The sequence below is a fragment of the Giraffa tippelskirchi genome, chromosome 14 (assembly GCF_054371585.1).
Source record: "Giraffa tippelskirchi isolate mGirTip1 chromosome 14, T2T-mGirTip1v1.2.pri, whole genome shotgun sequence".
Lineage (NCBI taxonomy): Eukaryota > Metazoa > Chordata > Mammalia > Artiodactyla > Giraffidae > Giraffa > Giraffa tippelskirchi.
The window spans coordinates 31,014,500-31,028,827 of NC_137288.1; positions in this window are offsets into that span (position 1 = coordinate 31,014,500).

The window sequence follows — 14,328 nt, forward strand, 5'->3', positions numbered from 1 at the left end:
ATATTTTAGTTTCATTGATTTTTCTCTACTGATTTCCTTTCTTCAATTTTCATTGATTTATGAGTATTTATTTTATTCTGCTTACTTTAGATTTAATTTACTTTTCTTTTTCTAGTTTCCTGAAGTAGAAACTGAGATTATTAACTTTAGATCTTTCTTCTTTTATAACATAGGCAATCAATGCTGTACATTTATCTGTAAACATTGCTTTCACTGCATTCCATAAATTTTGATGTTATATTTCATTTTCATTTGTTTCAAATTATCCTTTGGAATGTTATTTATTTATTTTTTACCCATAAGTTATTTAGTATTATTATTATTGTTTCTTTTAATTTTGAAACCTGTGTTACCTTTCTGTTATTGATTTTTAATTTAATTCCATTGTGGTCTGAGATCAGACATTGCATGTTTTCTATTGTTTAAAATTTGTTAAGGTGTGCTTTATTTTATGATCCATTCTTACAACATCTGTCTTTGCTTGGAGTATTTAGGCCAATGACATTCATAGTGATTACTGGTATATTTAGATTAAGATGTACCATAATTTTTACTGTTTTCTATTTGTTTCTATTGTTCTTTGTTTCTTTTTTTCAACACTCTTTCTGTCTTTTATGATTTTAATCATTTTTGAATGCATTTCTCTCCTTGTTTAACATATTATTTATATATCTTTCTTTACTCCTTTTTAGTGGTTACCTCAGAGTTTGCAATCTACTTTTACAGTTAATCTACTTTCAAATAACATTATAATACCTTATGAGCAGAATGGATAATTTATGAAGACAAAATAATCTTATTATATGTATATCATACATATATAAGATTGCTGGAATTATTATTTTGAATAAATAATCTGCTAAAATAATAAAAAAATGCTTTTTCAGAAAATGATCATCTCTTCTTTCACCTTCCACATACTTTCTTATTTTGTGCAAATTCTTGTTTTTGACCCTTATTACTGTCAACTACAAATTGGCACTTGCCAAGAGCATTGCCAATGACTGAACAAGGGTATTTACCATCTGCCTCTGCAGAGATTGAACCTTGTACTTCTGCAACTGTTGACCTTCAACATCCCCTGAGTGGGTTCATGGCAAATAGATGGGGCAAATGTGAAAACATTCAGGATGGAGTGAGGCACTCTGTGTTCTAAGCAATCTGGTGGGTCAGGTCTTTAGATTGTTGGATGTTTTTAGGAACAGATTTTATAATCTCAATCCTAGCATCTCCTCATGTCTAGAAAAGCACTAACTCCCTTCATGGTGACATCAGCTCCTTGCAACTAGCAGAAAACCTTTTGTAAAATGAGTGCTTAAAGATATTGAAATCTGCCTTCACCAAAACCTTATATATTGACTTTCCTCCTCTTTGGAGCAGTTTCTCAGAGCTATCTGGGGTGTTCTCTCCTGGACTGCAGACCACGTTTAGCTCCCAATTAAACTTAACTCTCAACTCTTAAGTTGTGCATCTTTTTTTTTTTTTTTTAGTCGACATTACTTTCCTTCTTTCTAAAGAATTTCTTTTAACATTTCTTGCAAGTCACGTCTACTGACAAGAAAGCCCTCCATTTTATTTGAGAAAGTCTGCTTTTCTTTGATTTTTGAAAGATAATTTCACAAGAGTCAGAATTCTAGATTGATTTTTTTTTTCTACCAACACCTTTAATATTTCATTTCAGTCTCTTCTTTCTTACACAGTTTCTGAGGAGAAGTCAAATGTAATTCTTATCTTTGTTCCCCCATCCCAGTTTTTTTCAGGATTTTTTCTTTATCTTTTTATTTGTATGATTTCAAAGCGATATGCTTGGATATAATTTCCATGGGATTTGTCCTGCTTAGGATTCTCTGTCTCTGAGTTTCCTGGATCTGTGGTTTGGTGTCTGACATTAATTTGGAGAAATTCTCAATCACTGTTGCTTCAACTTTTTTTTTTTTTCTTTTCTGCTTTTTTTTCCCTTTAGTATTCTGATTTACATATTGAACCTTTTGCATTTGTCCATGTTCCTTGGATATTCTTTTCCTTTTTCTTTCTTTCAAGTCCTGTTCTTTTTGCTTTTCAGTTTTTAAGGCTTCCATTGAGATCTCTTCAAGTTCAGAGATTCTTTCTTCAGCTGCATTCTGGCTAACAAGCCCATCAGTTATTCATCAGCTTTGTTATAGCTTTTGTTGTTGCTTGTTTTATTTTTTATCTTATCTGTAGCATTTATTTTTGGTCCTTTTGGGGATTTTTCTTTCTGTTTTCATTACCCACGTATTCTTCCTTGCTCTCTGCTCTAGCTGGTATAACCCTTAGCATATTAATCATACATCCTTATGAGATAGTTCCATCATTCCTGACATATCTGGTTCTGATGCTTATTCTGACTCTTCAAATTGTGTGCTGTAACTTTTAGTTTGCATGGTGTCTTCTTTATAGTCTAACATTTTGTCCCTGGAAAAATGTTATGATGTAAATGGTAAGGAGATAGTGAAGTGTGGAAGAAGGGGAGGCATTTTATAGTGCTACAATTAGGTCTCAGTTTTTTTAATGAGCTAATGCTGCTAGACTAAAAGTTTCACAATTGTTTCTCAGTTATTTTTTTTCTCCATGAGATAGAAGAGAATGGATCAAGTTCATTATTTCCTTTCTCCCACAAGGGAGGCCAGAGCTGACTGAAGTTGAGTGTTTGACTTCTCTCATGTTGTTAAGGCTCTGATAATGTCCCAGCATCTTAGGTTCTGGATGGCTACTTTCCTCTGAGGACAGGCTTTTTAAGAAGGACAAAATGCTCTAGAGTACTTAAAAATGGTTCCTTTACCCCTCCCCCTGCCAGAGGCATTTGAGGCATTTTCTCTATTATTTACAATAGAAACCAGATTGAGATCCTAGAGGTAAATCTCAAAATATTGTAAGGGTCTCCCCCCATGACTGAGTTCCTCTAAATTTGTTAACTCTTAATTGTGCCCAGAGTGAATCTCCAAATTCATCAGTTGTAGTTTAGGCTTTCCAACTCTGGCACTGGTGCCTATGGCAGTTTCCCCTATGAATCTCTGCCCTAGTAAGTCATGATAACCTGAATCTGCTTGTCTGTCTCTCCAATCTTTAGGGTAGCAATTTGTCCTTTTCCTACTCTCTTCTTTTGCATCCTGAAAAAGTTGTAAATTTTCCATCTATTTAGCTTTTTACTTGCTCTTAGTACAGAGTGGCAATTTTCAAACTCCTTACATGCAGAACTGGAAACTGGAAATCTCTCAAAATATTATTTTTATTTCTTGCAACTATAAAAAGGTAAAAGATGAAAAAAAAAAAAGAAGAATGTTAGGCAGGTATATCAGAGAGCTCAGTATATCTTATTACTATACAGAAGTTGATCACAAAAGACTATATCAGCATTAAATGGTTCATGTAATTTACTTGTATAAAATTGCCAAGATGTATTATTTCAGGTATTAAAATAAAGAAAACAGATTGAGCATTTAAACACTTGGTAACTAATTCAGTCTGTAAATGTTCAATGTGGTGCAGTTGTCTTTACTGGTACAAACAGTGAAGAATGTGTGTGGGAAAAGGTGTAAATGAAGATTACTGATGATTCTTGAGGTATATGTGATAATTTCAGCAATGTATGAATTTGATATTTTTAGCCTGATGACACATATGAGGAATCTGACACTTAAAGATTTTTGTGGTTAGCTGAATATTGCTCAAATAAGGGTAGATTGTTGAATCTCTGATACGCTGATAAGTTGATACTTATTGACAGGTCATAAATGCCCCAAACTTTGCCAACCATTCATATATACATTGCCTCATCTACTTCTCCAACCAGATTTTAAGTTTGGTGTCTTATTCTATGTTATATCTGAAGTAACAGAGTCTTACAAAACTTATGAAAATTGATAAGAAATTTTATCAGAATAGCAAGTGATGGGTTGAGTTCAAAACAAAATCTATCAGAATTCTCTGTGACACTATGTCACTCTATATGTCACCCACAATCCAACAAAAAAGAAATACTACTTCTTGATTTTTTAGAGGTATGGTAGGATAGATGTTTTAGATTTGTAGTCATAAGGGCAACTTCCTTACCAAGTGAAGAAAAGATGTAAATCTTCAGATTTCCAAATGCGACTATGTGTGAGCATAAAAATACTTGTAGCATTTTAGATCTTACAAATCTTTTTCAGATAAGTTGTCTTGTATTGTTGGTCCTATGTTATCATGTATGATGAGTAAAATTTTACTAACTTTTATTGTATTCCTTATAAAATTTAAGTCCCCAGGGAAGCAATAAAATTATGTGATTAATTCATGAATATGTTTCTAATCAGCTTTGTGGTTTTTCTGATTCAAGGGCAGTTTCTACCAAGAAAACGCCAATGCAATTAATGACTTGATAAAAAAAAAAAAACAATGTGACTTTGCTTCATTGATATCCATGGCAAAGGGGAAAGCTTGTATCACTAGGAACTCAAATATGCATACAAACAAATGTACATACACCCTTTGTTTTAACTTTTCTTTACAAATTATATTTTCTCTCTGCCTCCTCTTGAACATGTTCCATAAACTGGGAACTAGTTTGGTAAAATGGTACCACATTTATTTATACTGAAAATTTCTTCAACTACACTTCACATCCTTATAAGATAGAAATAAGTCTTCTTTCTCTTACTTATATGAATGTCCTGAAATTCTTTTACCTATTTTGAAATATAGTCTTATTTTTGTGTAGTAAGTTCTATTAACCTCTATTTTCCCCCTCCCTCCTTCACAAATAGGGTGCCAGTGTGCTTTCTCTGAAACTTCCCTACATTTGTCATTCCACTGATATAAATATACTATTAGTCAATTCAACATTCAAGGTGAGTTCATAACACTGACTTAGAGAAGAGCATTACAGTATTTTCCATATCATTCTCAATCATACCCTCACCTCATTTTTTCCCTTAACATTGTACATTGAAATACTCACAATGAGGCATAGATCTTTTTCCTGAGAGGTTACAATGCAGAATGAAATAAGAATACTTTCTGGTAATATATTACTTGTCACACAGTGATTTCAAAGCACTTTGTTAACAAAGAAAGATCATTACCATCAATTTAATGGGAACTGAAACACATAAGTTAAATTATTTTTTCAAAGTTGAACGGAAAGTAAGTTACTACATTATGAACATAATTCATGTTCTTGTCATTATAGTGTTTAATTCCATCTAGTGGAACACACTTCCTTTCAGGCTGTCTTCTACATAACAATTTACTGCCCACTTAGCAGAACACAGGCTCAAATTCATGGATATCTGCTGTATCAAGGCGGAATCTTGGTTTACAATCATATGACATGACTTTGGCTGGATGGAGCCAAAGGGAATTGCTTCACTGCATCTGGACTACTCACATTTTCAAATGTCCATAGTTTTATGAGAACGGTTTGAACACAGAATCATTATATAGAAATTTATAGAAAAAGAAAATAGTTAAAAAATAGAGAATAAAAAGAATAGCCAAGAAAAATAGAAAGATTATCACCTGAAACTCAACACTTAAGTAATTAGGTATTGATTTCTTCCATTATGTGTATAGGTGCTTGTTTATATATTTTAAACATTTGGTTTATAACCTAGATAAAATCTTCATCTTTTATTTTTATATATTTTATTAATTTTTATTACCATCTATAAAAAAACCTTTAAAATCATATGTATTAGTAAAATGATCAATCTCTTCTTTTTGGATTGTCCTGTTTTTTAATATTGTTTAAAATATACTCTATCCTGAGATAACTGCAACATTTTCCTAAAAGTTTTTTTCTAAAAGAAATAAAATTACATTTTTAAAACACAAGAATTTATTCTATCTGGGCTTTATTTTATCCTAATGTAGTGTTACATCAATCCAAACCTCTGTAGCACTGGAAACCAGGCATTAATGTTCTTTAAGACCCTCCCACTTGATTCTAATATGTAGGCAGCATTGAATTCAGGTACTTCATGTAAAACACAAAATAAAAAAAGTTATAGATATGCTAAAAGTGGCTGTTTATTTCTTTTTTAAAAGTTATTGATATTAGCATATAAAATTTTCACTATTTTGTATTTTATCCTCTTTTCCCACCCCTCACTCTCTCCTCCACTTAATTTTAGAGAATAAAATAGTTTTCTTACTTTTTATCTTTACATTTTAAAATATGCTTTAAAGTCTACTATTTAACGTATCAGTTTTTAGTGGCCTCTTTGATTGTCAACCAACATAGACAGCATATTAAAAAGCAGAGACATTACTTGGCCAACAAAGGTCCATCTTGTCAAAGCTATGGTTTTTCCAGTAGTCATGTATGGATGTGAGAGTTGAACTATAAAGAAAGCTGCTGCTGCTGCTGCTGCTGCTGCTGCTGCTGCTGCTGCTGCTAAGTCTCTTCAGTCGTGTCCGACTCTTTGCGACCCTATAGACGGCAGCCCACCAGGCTCCGCCTTCCCTAGGATTCTCCAGGCAAGAATACTGGAGTGGGTTGCCATTTCCTTCTCCAGTGCATGAAAGGGAAAAGTAAAAGTGAAGTCGCTCAGTCGTGTCCAACTCTTTGCGACCCCATGGACTGTAGCCTACACCAGGCTCCTCCGTCCATGGAAATTTCCAGGCAAGAGTACTGGAGTGGGGTGCCATTGCCTTCTCCAAAGAAAGCTGAGCCTCGCAGAATTGATGCTTTTAAACTGTGGTGTTGGAAAAGGCTCTTGAGAGTCTCTTGGACAGCAAGGAGATTCAACCAGTCCATCCTAAAGGAGATAAGTTCTGAGTGTTCATTGGAAGGACTGATGTTGAAGCTGAAACTCCAATCCTTTGGCCACCTGATGCGAAGAACTGACTCATTAGAAAAGACCCTGATGCTGGGAAAGATTGAAGGCAGGAGGAGAAGGGGACGACAGAGGATGAGATTTTTGGATGGCATCACCAACTTGATGGCCAGTTTGAGCAGGCGCCAGGAGTTAGTGATGAACAGGGAAGTCTGGCTTTACATTTCCTGATTGCTCAGTTGTTAAAGAATCCGGCTGCAATGCAGGAGACCCCGGGTGGATTCCTGGGTCGGGAAAATCCGCTAGAAAAGGAACAGGCTACTCACTCCAGTATTCTGCCCTACAGAATTCCATGGACACTATAACCCATGGGGTCGCAAACAGTCAGACATGACAGGACTTTCACTTTGATTGCCAGCTATTATAAATAGGGCAACAGAAAGCTTATTCAACTTTCTTCTTTCAAACCCTATACCCATCTTTGTTAGTTGTTTCACTTCTACACTTGCAGATCATTGACATTTATATTCCATTCTGTCACCATGTTTCCCATGTAAGTTTTTGTTTTGATCTACCAGTCCTTTTGCTTTCACCTTTCAAAAGTTTCCAAAACTCATCTGAGCCCTATCTGCTCAGATTTTTCCTGTTCAAGACTACTGTAAGTCTTTATTATTGAGAAAGAGTTTATTGGGCTATAACGATTTTGGGCTTCATGTTGCCCCTCTAGAGTAACTTATAGACACTCTTTACTATTTTCTGTCCTGACTGTCACTGGAGAGAAGTCAGGCACAACTATAATTATTTTCCTTGGGAGGCCCCTGATCTTTTTCTTTTTTTATGTCTGGCCTCACAAAGAATGTATTATTTATTTTTAAAGTCTAATAATTTTATATATGTATATATGTTTTACATATATATATAAACTTTCTATTTATAGATGTAAGGCTTCTTTCCTTTCTTGAACAATTTCTTGAATAAAAATGTTTAAGTATTGTATCATATTTTATTGTTTCGGTTTCACTTAGGTATTCTTATGCACATATTGTTTTATGAGTGTATTATGGATAGTGCTTACTACCCTAAACATTTCTCATTTTTTTTTTACTCTCTTTACAGTTTCTTTTAGTGTGTTTTCCTTTCTCACATCTATCTTCTATAGTTTTCAGACACATAGGGACTATATATTCTACTAAATTTTGCTGCATTTTTCTTGTCTTACTATATGTGCACATGTGCTAAGTCACTTCAGTCATATCTGAGTCTTTGTGACCCTGTTTACTGAAGGCCACCAGGTTCCTCTGTTCATGAGATTATCCAGGAAAGAATACCGGAGTGGATTGCCATGCCCTCCCCCAGGGGATCTTCCCAACCCAGGGATGGATCAAATCTGTGTCTCCTGCATCTTCTGCATTGGCAAGTGGGGTTTTGTGTGTGTGTGTGTTTTTTTTTTTTTTACCACTAGCACCACCTGGGAAGTGTGTAGATCTTCTTCTAATTGTTACTACATTTACTTATTTTTTATTAATATTAATATATAAATGAAATATAACTTTCCCCAGAGCAACTAAATGTAGATGGTCCCTATGTAAAGAATGAAAGGTCAGATACTAGTCAAGATTTTTCCATTTAAGTTTGTAGTCCTATAAATACTGAGCCAGCCAGTTTCTTGGTAACATGGCCTTTATATCTGTTATTGACTCCTTTGCCCCAGGATCTAATCTGACTCAGAATACATTCTGCCACCAAAACTCAAGTCCTTGTTTCCTTTCACAGGCTACTTGCGCCAAAGTGCAAAGCCCTTTCTTCCTTCTTTCTGCTCCTGAACTTCTTTTAATTCCAATTCTTCCCTTTATTCATGTTCTGTGCAATCCCTTCTCACATAGTGGTCAGTGAAGGTAAAACACTTATTTAGGGTGTAGTCACTGGGTTTCCCTTGTGGCTCAGCTGGTAAGGCATCCACCTGCAGTGCAGGAGACCTGGGTGTGACCCCTGCGTTGGGAAGATTCTCTGGAGAAGGGAAATGCTACCCACTACAGTATTCTGGCCTGGAGAATTCCATGGAGTGTATAGTCCATGGTCGCAGACTCGGACACAACTCAGCAACTTTCACTTCACTCACTAGCTCTCAATTCCTGGGTTCTTTCACATTAACTCACCGTTGTTTTGTTTTTTTCCCTCTCTTACCTCCTTGACCCCAGATAGAGTTAGCCTTCTGTCTAGAATCAGCTGTCTTCAGTTATTTCTTTTCTAACTCACATACTCACAATTAGTAAAGTACGATTTGTGTTTGTTGTTTGCTTTTTTTTTTGTAATCTAGACTAATGTGTGGGTTAAAAGGTGAAATTTTGTTGGCACGTTTTCTTGCATTAGCACAAATTGATTTTCAACTAGACTCAAACACACTGGCATCACATTGAATGAAAGTAATATGCTGAAAACTCTCAGATAGAGACACTTTGAGTGTCTTTGTTGATATTTTATTTTCTCAAGTGGTATGTCTGGTATTTGGCAATAAAAATTTTCAAAGTCTACAATATATGGAATGTTATTGCAATTTTATACAAAGCTTCTATATCTTGAAACAAAATAGATTCATAGTTTATCTTCTTTCAAAACTTTTGGAGGATCCTAAAGTGATCTTTAAAATTCAGCAAATAAAATTAAAATGACAATACTTACTTACAATATCTCTACAATTCATTGTTACATCAGACAGGAAGTGGAGAATCACACTATGGGGAACTTTATGCTATTGACATTGAAGTATCTATTTCATGGTCAGTCTTCTTCAGTAGTTTTATTAGTAGAATGTTCTCATAACATAGCTCCAGATAGACTTAAGTATGGACTTGAAACTTTATTGGTGCCTTTATAGGAAGACAGGGATTGTGGAAGTTCTCTCCATTCTTATTGGAGAGAGTAAAACTATCAATGTTGACCTTTTTCTTTACTTTTGTTTAGTAGGCATGGGCTAGAAGGTCAGAGAAAACTCATACTTGTGAAAAAATCTGACAGAAATCAACATGGCACTCAAAAAACAATATATCTAATTCTGTTTATCTCTAGCAATAGATGTATAACAGATATGTATTTGATTTATTTATATATATTTACATATATATGTAAATCTATCTCTGCACTTGCAAATATGTGTGTGTGTGTGTGTTTGTGTGTGTGTTAGTTGCTCAGTCGTATCTGACTCTTTGTGACCTCATGGACTGCAGCCCACCAGGCTCCTCTGTCCATGGAATTCTCCAGGCAAGAATACTGGAGTGGGTTGCTATTTCCTTCTCCATATATACATATGTATATATATGTATTTCTTCTTTCTCATTATAATGCATATAGATATATACAGTTATCTATTTATATATTTCTGTGTAGATATATAGGTGGTACAGTGGTAAAGAATCAGCTTACCAATACATGAGACACAGAGATATGGGTTTGATCCCTGAGTCGGGAAGATATCCTGGTATAGGAAATGGCAACCCATTCCAGTATTTTTTCCTGGAAAATCCCATGAAGAGAGAAGCCTGGAGGGCTACAGTCCATGGGGTCACAAAGAGTCAAATGTGACTGAGTCACACACACACATGCACACACATATTCATATACATATACATATATATATATATATATATATATACACACACAGACACACACACACACACACACACACACACACATATATATATGAACGTATGAAATGGATAAATTTCAAATCCTTTTAAATGGTGAAATATATATATATGCATTTATTGAGAAACCTATTAGAGCTAAATCAAGATTTTTGTTAAGGTAGTTGGCTACAAGATCAATTTGAAAGTCTACAGACATTTCTATATGTATAGCCAACTAGATAACATAATAAAAAATAAAGTTTCTGAAAATTAAGTTAACAAATAATGCATAGACTTTATGGAGAACATATTAAAATATATTGAAAGATGTAAAAGCCATGAATAAATGTAGATATATAAGATGTTCATTGAATGACTTAAGATCATAAAGATATTCATGTATAAATTTAATGCTTCTCAAAAGAAATTACAATTGCCTTTTTGAAGAATTTGAGAAATGTATACTAAATTTTATGTGAAAGAATAAAAGTCTAGAATAGATAAGTCAATTTTGAAATAGAACAGAAAAAAATATAGACTTCATTGTATCCTATTAAGATAATAATACAAAGCCATATTAATAAACACAATATAGAAATGATTCCTAGGCAATGGAACTGAAAGGAATGTGTGTGTGGTGTGTGTATGTGTGTGTGTGTGTGTGTGTGTGTTTGTGTGAGTGTAAGTTGACTGTTTAATTGATGTTGTTGGAAATACTCATCTTAGTCTATGTAGAAAGATAAATGTAGATTTCTACTTTTTCATTTTTTAAGGTCAAATCCAGTTTAATTAAGTCCTAGAGGTAAAAGTTAAAATTCAAATTACAACACACAAAAAAAACGCAGAGTATCTTCATGATTTGGAGATAGATAAGAACATAAATCAATTATGAACCATGAGGGAAACATTCAGTGTATTTAACTGGATTGTACATAATGGATTTAGTGGATAAAATACTGAGTCAACAGAAAACTGATTGGCTGAAAGAAGATACTTCTAATGATGAAAATCAGCAAAAAAGTCATATTTTTAAAAATACAATGAGTAGCTACAAATGGATTGCAAAAAGAGAAAAAAAAACAAACAAAAATTACAAATTATTTGAATAGGTAATTACCAACAGAGAGGTCAAATTAGTGAAGAATATAAGCCATCCCACTGCTAATCAGAGAAATACACATCGTAAAACAGTAAGATCCAGTTTGACACCCTTCTGATTTTGCTAAACTGGGCTCCCAAATGATACTAATTTAGCTAAATTATGGAGAGAAAGGAAATCTCACGTGCTCCTGGTAGGAGGGTAACATGATGCTTTCAGATAAATGAGCAAGCCAGTGCAACTTAGTGAAATATAGACTGTGTATGCTCTATTCTGCTTTCCACTTCATGGATATGTGTTCTAGAGAATCCCTTGCACAGGATCTATATATAATTTGTTTATTAAAGCACTCTTTGTAGTTTCTGAGAGTTGATTACAATTGAAGATACCATTATTAAAGCAGGAGATATGAGTGACAATCGATATGTGTGTGTGCGTGCATGTGTGTATAGAATCTATCTATCCACCTATCTATCTATCTAGTTATCTCTCTCTCTCTATCTCTCTCTCTCTTAATTTGCATAATAAGATGCCACAGATTGATTTAAATAACAGAATTTTATTTTTTCAGTTAATGCTGGGGTCCAAAGTACAAGTAGTGTTGATTTTTCCTAAGGACCCTCTCCATGCATTAAAGATGGCCACCCTTTAGGTGCTTCTTTACATGACCTTTTCCTCTGTGTCTATGCTGTGTCTTTGCTTGCATCTCCTCCTCTTCTTATAAGGTCACCAGTCATACTAGATTAGGTCATTGCCCTAAAGGCCTCATTTTAGCATAATCATCTCTCTCTAAGTATGGGTTATTCATATCTCACAATTAGATTTCAAAATTTCCATTGAGGGGCTGAGACTTCAAAATGTGAATTTTGGCGGAACACCATTCTGCCCATATTATTATAGATTAAAAACACTGAAAATTAAAATCCCAGAAGTGTATATGGTAATCTAGCTAGAATTTGAAAAATGTTACATGAAAAAGAGTAATAGGTATAATTATATTTACATGGCTCAATAAAATGTTTATAAATTAAATACACATATACAACTATTAAATAAATATATTTATTAAAATTATATATATATATGATGAATTACTATGTATTTTAGAAGATGTATATATACGGTGGTGGTGCTTTAGTCACTAAGTCATGTCCAACTCTTGCAACCCCATGGACTGTAGCCTGCCAGGCTCTTCTGTCCATGGGGATTCACCAGACAGGAATACTGGAGTGGGTTGCCATTTCTTTCTCCAGGAGATCTTCCTTACCCAGGATTCAAACCCAGATCTCCTGCATTGCAGGCAGATTCTTTACCAACTGAGCTAAGAGGGAAACAATCAGTCTTTATAAGAAAACTTTCTTGTTTTGCTTTTTTATTCTCTTTTTATCGGTTTGCATGTTTATTCTGTCCCCTTTAATTGGCTCTGATTTTCACGTCAAATATTATATATGTATATAATATATGTAATATTATATACATAATATACATATAACACATATATTGTTTAGCATATGTATGTTATTTATCATGTACATTATTTATGCATATAATATATATTGTGTATAATATAATGCATATAATTTACATGTTTATATTATATTATATATTATATATAATATATATAAATATGCAGTATTTGACATGAAAGTCAGAGCCAATTAAAGGGGACAGAATAGACATGCAAACAGGGCAAAAAGAGAATAAAACGTAAAACAAGAAAGTTGCCTTATAAAGACTGATGAGGAGTTTGATAAACTCAACTCCAAATTGGAGAGTAAAATTTAAAAACTGATGATCAGACACATTAAAAATTACCCACACTCACTTCCAGTAGAAGATGGCAGACTAAAAGTATGTGTGCTCATCTCCTCCTGTGAGGGCACCAAAATTGTAACTAGCTGTTGAACAGCCATCAGGAGGAGGTCCCTAGAACCCACCAAAGGAAATGCCCCATGTCCAGAGACAAAGGAGAAGCTGAAGCAAGGTGGTAGAAGGGGCATAATCACGATAAAATAAAATCCCATACCTGGCAGGCGGGGGACCCACAAACAGAAGAAAATAATGCCAAAGAAGGTCTCCCACTGTTGTGAAGGTTCTGAACCTCACACCAGGCTTCCCAGCCTGGGAATCCAACAAAGGGACTGGAAAACCCCAGGGAATATGACCTTGAAGGACAGTGGAGTTTGATTATAGGACTTCTATAGGACTTGGGGAAACAGAGCCTCCATTCTTGGAGGGCACAAACAAAATTTTGTTCACACCAAAACCCAGAGGAAGGGAGCAATGATCCCCACAGGAGACTGAACCAAAGCTATGTGCTGGTGTTTGAGGGCCTCCTGTTGAGGTGTGGGTTAGCAGGAGCTCACAACAGGGATGGAAACACTGGCAGCAGCAGGCCAGGAAGGTCCCCTTTGGGGTAAACCCTCTTGGAGTTCACCACTAACCCTATTGTAGACCCGAGGGCTGGGTCGCCTCAGGCCAAACAACTACCAGGGAGCATGTGCAACCCCATCCATCAGCAGATAATTGGATTAAAGCTTTACTGAGTAAGGCCCTAACCACTAAAGCTAGACCCAGTTTTTCCCAGTCCCTCCCATCAAGAAGCTCATGCAAGCCTCTTAGCTTCATCCATCAGAGGCAAGAAAGAAGAGGCAAAAAGAAGCACAGTTCCACAGCAGCTGAAACAAAAACAGCATTACAGAAAACTGATCATGATGAAAAGCAGAAAGTTATGTCCCAGATGAAGGGACAAGATAAAACCCCAGCAAAACAACTGAATGAAGTGGAGATAGGCAATCTTCCAGAAAAATAATTCAGAATAATGTTAGTT